Raw genomic sequence first — 7479 nt, forward strand, 5'->3', positions numbered from 1 at the left:
CCCCCATACAAGACTCCACTACCACCGTGCCATCTATTCCGGCCATAAATCTATTAGTAACGGGTGGTGGCCACTCCTGTGATGGCCTTAACGACACCGTTATTGTTGTCCTACACTAATCGTTGAGCCACCAAACACACTAGAATGAAGATAATGGATGTAAAACAATGCACTACAACCACACCACTACTTTGCATTTACATTTTTATGCACTTTAAAAAAGAACTGATACACCCAAAGCAACCATAAATTATAATTTACGAGTTCAGCAATATTATATATGCAGCCTCACAAATTATTAATTACATAATAATAAGAAAAGCAAACAGCAATCAAAGTGGGTGGGCTGCCAGGTGCTCCGGTGTGATTTGCTCCTTCTTTCTTTCTTTAAAATCAGAATCTATCATTGTATCTCTCTCCTTTTCTTTGCTTGTTACTGTCTAGTCACACATCTAGTCTTGGACACTTATATAAGACATGTCTGTGTCGCAAGCGCCGTAAAATTCTTACTTTAAAAAAAAAAAAAACCCAGAACAAAACAATACACACACTTTACCACAACACAAGTACAGTTCTTGCACAGAAGGTTGGAAATCAAAATTTTTCACAATTCATTTTGAGCTACGGTAGTAGCAACATCAATAAGAGACCTGTATGCAACCCACAGTTCCACATCATTGCCTCTTTCCATTCCATTCACAAACCACATGAACAAGATGTAATGACTACTGTCTCCTCTATGCCTGAACTCCCATCTAGTTTTACATAACAAAAGCCCAATCCACCGCCCATAGACTTCCTCAGTATTGCATGGAACATACCACAGTTCAGTACTACTACACGTATTCTCTAAAGTCTAAATAGACATATGAACAAAAAGAGGAATATAAATAGGTTATTAACCTCCAACTTCAGCCATAATTCACTCTGTGCACAATGAACATTCAATACTGAAACGTAAAGAAAGTTTTACAGCAGCAACTACACAGGGATCTAACAAAGACAAAGACTGGTTTGTGGTCTTTCAACGATTTTTGTTATAATATCCGTTTCTCACAATCAACATAGATTGAGCACTAAATTGTGCAATGAGAAAATTGTCGCGACCAGGCAGGTTAAATTTATGTTGAAGTTGTCAAGGCCTGGAGAAAAGAGGACAACTTCCACAGCTGAACATCTTACAACGCATTTTTTTTAAAAACCCAAAACGCAAGGGAAGAAATAGGAAATGTTTGTACAGGTGATTGTCTAGAGAATAGAGTATAGAGGCAGCCTTTAGAGCAGGTTTGACTGTAGGTATCTTAAACTAAACACACATACATCTTTTCCAAAATTATTCTCAACCAAACACAACAAAGTTTCTTGCTTGACTGCTTCCATTAAATTAAGTTTTTTACTAAGAGTTTTACAGTACAAGCAATGAGGTCATATAAGTGCAGAAGATTAGAGATGCTACAGGAGAGAAGAAAACACTAAATAAGAAGGAGACGATAGATGTTTGATAGGGAAGAAGGAGCAAACCACACCAGAGCACACTATTAACTTTATTGATCTGAACAAGAGAAATCCACCCTGGCCATGGACAACCAAGCAAGCTTCTGTTAGGTCACCCACCACTGGTCTAACTATGCCAGATGATCATGCCATGTTATTCAGCCCAGTAAAAACTCTATGACAAGAAGTAGAAAAAATACATCCCACTATTAAAACTATTACCAATGTGACAAACAACAGAAGAAAAAAAGCCATATGTGCATATCAGGGGCTGGGAGACAATGGTAAAACGATGACAATCTTGAACATCTCACCTCACACATTATAAAGCTTAATATAGGGATAGGTTCTTTAAAAAGGAATTATTTTAGAACAATTATTATTAACTCTATGTTTTATTCATGTAAGCTATTTGTCAAATACAATTAACAGCCTTAGACTTATCAAAATATGCCATAGAGGAGAGGCAAAGAAGGAAGGTACTGACACTAATAATGAAAAGTAGAAATTTATCGATCTCTTAGGCACAAATCAATAAAAGTATGGGTGTATAGAGGCCTCCCCCCACCCCCCCTTTCATAAGTCTCAAAGTCAAAGACATCACACAATTGCTGCACATATGCCCATGAAGCTTACACGACATACATTGTGAATGACCCAATTTATGTCTGAACTTATCAGATCAGTCAAATGTAGCTAACAAAAACGGTGTCACATTAGTGCATGGTACAGACTCTATCATAGCAGAAGTTAAAACTTACTCTAACTTGGGCATCCGTTAGCCCAGAAAAAAACTGAATACAGCTTATATATCATACCAAAACACAACAAAATAAGCAACTGAACCCCAGATCATGAATTGAACACAACAAAAGTAAAGATATGATGCACCTACCAGACTTTATTGTCGCGGTCTTATTATAAATGAAATAACTGAAATAAGAATCGAACATTCCCTTTTGTGACAACTGACAACTACAAGAAGCATTAGCACAATATCATATTCAATACCTCTACTGAAAGCAAGGAATTCCATTGAGTGCCAGACATTAATTCGTTGTTTATTTGGGAACAGACTTGCTTGAGCAATTCGGCTGACGATCATCCCCTTACAAAAGAATGCCCTTTCTGTTTCTCATGTAACTAATAGTCATTAATAATTTTAAAATAAAAAATATTTGTCAAATTTGTTAAAATTAAGAGGCACAAACAGTACTAAACAGCGCAAACATTTTATAAATAGAAGAAAGCAGGGGTACAAAATTCAATTTTGTTGCCTGTCACATTAAAATAAACACGAATTGTAATACAGTGCAGCCTCTCAATAACGATCTTTGATACAACGACATCCTCTGTATAGCTACATGGTGGCCAGGCCCCGACTTTTTCCAGATAAATCATGTAAGTAATAATTTTTGTTTGCCTCTGTATAACGACATTTTTTTCTGGTCCCGACGATGTCGTTATAGAGAGGCTGCACTGTATTAGAGAGACAGGGTTTGAAGAGACGGGTGAAGTTTCACACTGCCAAATAAAGCAAGTCTAGTGGTCAATTTAGGACATGTTGAGGATACTTTAAACGTACAAAAAATAAATTATTGAGATGACCAAAAAAGAAAAAGGGGTAGGCATAAACCAAAGCAAAAAGAGAATAAGAAGAAAAGAAGAAATATACCACTTTCATTAAGTGACAACACAAAAGGTTTAGTCTTTTAAAGGCTGTTTTGGGTAAAGACCAGAGACCGTCCAGTGGGTTTTGATGAGTCGTGAAACTTGCAAGACTCCTCACCATGAAGCTATCATCTATGAGGTGGTTGTAGCATCACTTTCCGCAGCCTGAATGTACTAAAACTAATGACACACACCGCTAAATCTACATTTCCACCCTTGACACCAGGAGGCGTGCATTACAAACTAAATCTCTGCTTGTTGACCCAAACAAGTGAACAAAGCTCGACTTAGGCTATTAATTTCACAACAAAACAGGCCCAAATCATTATAATAAACCTTTCCATTTATTTGGTTATATTTTGCTAGAAGCAAATGAGACCTTACCAAAATCTATTCAAGGGAACAATATATTTAATGGGAACTGGCCCACATAATAATGGTAGGGCCAAAGACTGGTCTAAACCTAGGCCTAGATCTAGATCTACATACCACACACAAGCGTTTTAATTATAAGGATCTAGGCTAATAAACATGCCTTCAATTTTGTCTTCCAGATCAAAAGGCAAAAATAATTTCCAATGGAGATTATACAGATTATCACAAGTCATAAGTTACAAGGATCGGAAGATACTAGATCTAGATCTATTTGTTGAAATCCTTTTCCACAAGCTGAAACATCATTTGAATTTTTTTTTACCCCTCAATCGAATAGCCATACAGGGTAGAACCTACTTCAAGACACAAGACAAGCCGAGAGACAGCAACGCGATCCCCAACCTCTGGGGATGTAGCCTAGATTCTAGATCTATGTTGCTCCATCCAGTGAAGCAAATAAAAGACAGCTCTTCGTCTCTTCAACTTCACAAATTAAAATATACAGGGAAACACTCAAAGATAAGGAGAATGAGTTTTGAAGGAAAGAAAAGAACTGAGAAGTGGAGGAGTCGGGAGGGTCGAGGGTAGATTGTGAGAATGAGGGCCGAGTTCCACATTCCCATTGATTGAGATCGGGGTTGCAAAAAAAATTGAACGCAGGAAAAAAATTAGAGGATGCAATCGCCTGGAATTAAGATGCGTCTTTAGTTTACGTAGATTACAAGAACATGCATATGCGAGGTCTGAAAAATACACTCGGGAAAATTCAAATCAAAAGTGGTCCTCACCCTGCCTAGCGAAAGAGTGCCGCCATTGACGCCATTATGGTTCACTGATCGGACACATAGGGGGCGCTACTGCGACTATTTTTATTCCCAAAATAATGAAACGGGATTTGGGCACTGCTTTGAATTTTGAGTTCGGTCTTGGTCTTGGCCTAAGGGTTTGACTTCGCTGACTTGTGAGAACTTGGTTTCCCTACAGTTAATCCTTGGTAAATCCCTGACTCATTTCCTGTGTATCAGGTTGCCCAAATGTAATGCTTGCTAGCATGAACAGATCAAAGTTTCATGGGGTAGAAGAATCTATTGTTCATGAAGAAAACAAGGCAAGAGAATTTCTTCAGAACTGGGTTCGACTCTCAAAATCACAATAGGCTTAGCTATATTATTAGAACTAGAATCTAGGCCTACTGATTATATTAGCCTAGATCTCCATATTAAAAAAAAATCAAGGTCTAGATTCAATCGATTAAATCGAAAAGAGGCCTTGATACACATTTAGACTTTAGTCAAAACTGAGCATTCCGTAATACAATCACAATGAATAGAATAGAAAGCATTTTAGTTTAAGAAAAGAAAAGTTTTGAGTTTAGAAATCTAGAATTCTAGATCTAGATAAATCTAGATTCTAGTAATGAAATCGTTGAGGCAAGAAACTTCCCTTCAGCTTTTCCATTAGTCGAGTCAACGGTAACTCTATGAATGGAAAATATGAATGACGCTAAACGGACTTGGAATAATGGATAAATTTGTCTGGGAACGCATCAAGATAAAGATAAGAATGGACAATGACAATGGGACATGGTGACTCTAACAACACAAAAAAAAACTCTGCGTGAACTGGCATAATGTGCTGCCGATTTTCGGGTTCGCGACCTCATTTAACTATGCAAAATAAAGCACGGGGGCTATTGTCAACTATTGAAGTAAAAGCATTGTAACTAGAAATCTAGATCTAGAGTCTAGATATTTAAGGCTTAATCTAATGCTAGCCTCATTACTTATTAAAATTTATCATTTAATTTTCGATGACTTTTGATTTTGACAGTGACAGCTAACCTTGAATTGATATTGATCCAAGTCTAGATTCAACTCCTATATCTAGTCTAGGCTATACACCAAATCAAGCTCAGACTGTCAGGCGTCAGGCTAAGCCAAAGTGATATTTAGGCTATGCTAAACACTAAACAAGTAAACAAAGCAAGATCTAGATCTAGAATCTAGATATATAGATCTAGGCCTCAAGTTGGAGTTTAGGAGGTCTACTTTACATTAAAATGTTTTGTTATTGTTAGCAATATAAGGGCTGGTTATCAAGTTAATAAAGTGAAGTAGGCTACATCCACAAAGTTAAAGAGGACCTTCTCGCATAGATAGTCAAGATAGAGACATTAGAGTAGGCTACATTGCCTGGACAAAATAGATCTAGATCTAAAAATAGATCTATTATATTCTTTTAGTCCGATCTAGATCTAGATTCTAGATCTAGAATCTAGATCTAGATATCTAGATTTAGATCTAGATTCTAGATCTAGACCTAGAGGTGGTTCTTTATTCTCACCCATTAACCAAACAAGACAGACCTCATAGAACATAAAATTTGAAGACTAGATCTAACCAAGAATAGCAGTTCCAGCTCTGTCATTTTTTACAAACAAAGCAATTACAAATTATGACATGGCTTACGTGCAAAAAATCTTCATAGAGCATTTGATTAATCCGTTTCATACGAGTACTTGTAATCACCGAATCCAGTTGTAAATCCAGAGCATAAAATCCAAGGTTTTTTTCGAAATAGACTGTGTGGTGGGTGGTGAGGAAAGCAGTCGACACAACAAATTCTGCCACTGAACTGTAGCCTCAAGACAGCCGACAGAGGGGAGCCGAAAGCCCTCACAAGCAAAGACCACGATAATCCTCCTTGAATGTGTTGGTAGCGAAACAGTGAAACTGAACGTAGCCAAAGGAAACCCGTCGAATGTGCACCATAACAACAACACTGGGTGCAGCTTGATCAACTTTAGGTACACACAGATCTTCCAATAACTCTACCAAAACACATTCACTGAACACAAATCCAACCTTGGTACAAGCGCTCGAAACAACTAGGCCACACCGCTACACACTACAGAGAGACGCATTGAAAAGTTGGGAACATGTGCCCCCGACGCCGAAAATGCCCCCCATAGCCGTGACGTCACAGCTTCAATGGGTACTGGGCCAATCAAAACGCAGGCAAAATCAGCGTTCTCAAACTTCCTGGGACCAGTCCATTGTCATAGGGGGTGCTAGCCTCGATTGTCGGTACGCTCTGATAAACAATGTCATAGCGTAGTCAAGAAACCCCTTTCAGATCGTCAAAGTTAGAGACTGAGATACTTTGGGAGCAAGTTTTTTTCCATTAGTTTGCTTTTTATTGACTGTTCACCAAGTTCAAAGCTCCAGGGAAATAGAAGTATGAACCTGCTACGAAATGGAGCAGAGCATCAATTACCACTGAACACGACTGTGTAGTGACAACAGCAGTCAAGGGGAAGTTACAGGAGTAGTGAAGAATACCTGTGCCTGTTTTGTTACCCCCACCATAATATAATCTACTCTCTCTCTTCCCCTCTCTCTCTCTCTCTCTCTCTCTCTCTCTCTCTCTCTCTCTCGCTACGCCTGTGTCATTGGGTAACACGACCGAGAAACCTTCACCACGTTCTGTTATATCCCCCTGTACACAGGGCCTGTGGTAATATAACACTTTAAAAATAGTACACAGTACACACAAAAGCTACCTATTCCATCTTAAAAGTATTAAAAGTGCATGTACAATGTGCTATGATAGTATACACTGAAGTACAGCTATAAAGTCCCATTTAAAAAGTACGAAAAGTACAATTGTATATATACAACAGCCACCTGTTCCACCCTTAAAATGCATGTACTACCAAGATGGTATATATTACATACAAATACCCTATCTGAAAAGTACATGTACTAGAACTATAATTATACATAACAGCCACCTGTTCCATCTAAAAAGTGCATTTACTATGATAGTATACACTATAGTATAAATTCTATAGGCCCCATTCATTTTAAAAGTGCTGGAACTATAATTGTACATAACAGCTGTCTGCTCCATCTTAAAAGTACTATCTCAGTGGGGGGG

At 38.0% G+C, this 7479-nt stretch overlaps 1 protein-coding gene across 1 annotated transcript in view; it reads right to left on the reverse strand.

Moving 5' to 3' along the window:
- Positions 1-4408, reverse strand: part of LOC101858601 (axin-1) — a gene marked incomplete at its 3' end in the record, with an annotated part of 15012 nt that extends 10604 nt beyond the window's left edge. The window contains 1 exon segment of the mRNA XM_013090795.2: positions 4329-4408.
- Positions 4409-7479: the final 3071 nt, after the last annotated feature.

The sequence above is a fragment of the Aplysia californica genome, unplaced genomic scaffold, assembly GCF_000002075.1.
Source record: "Aplysia californica isolate F4 #8 unplaced genomic scaffold, AplCal3.0 scaffold01522, whole genome shotgun sequence".
Taxonomy (NCBI): domain Eukaryota; kingdom Metazoa; phylum Mollusca; class Gastropoda; order Aplysiida; family Aplysiidae; genus Aplysia; species Aplysia californica.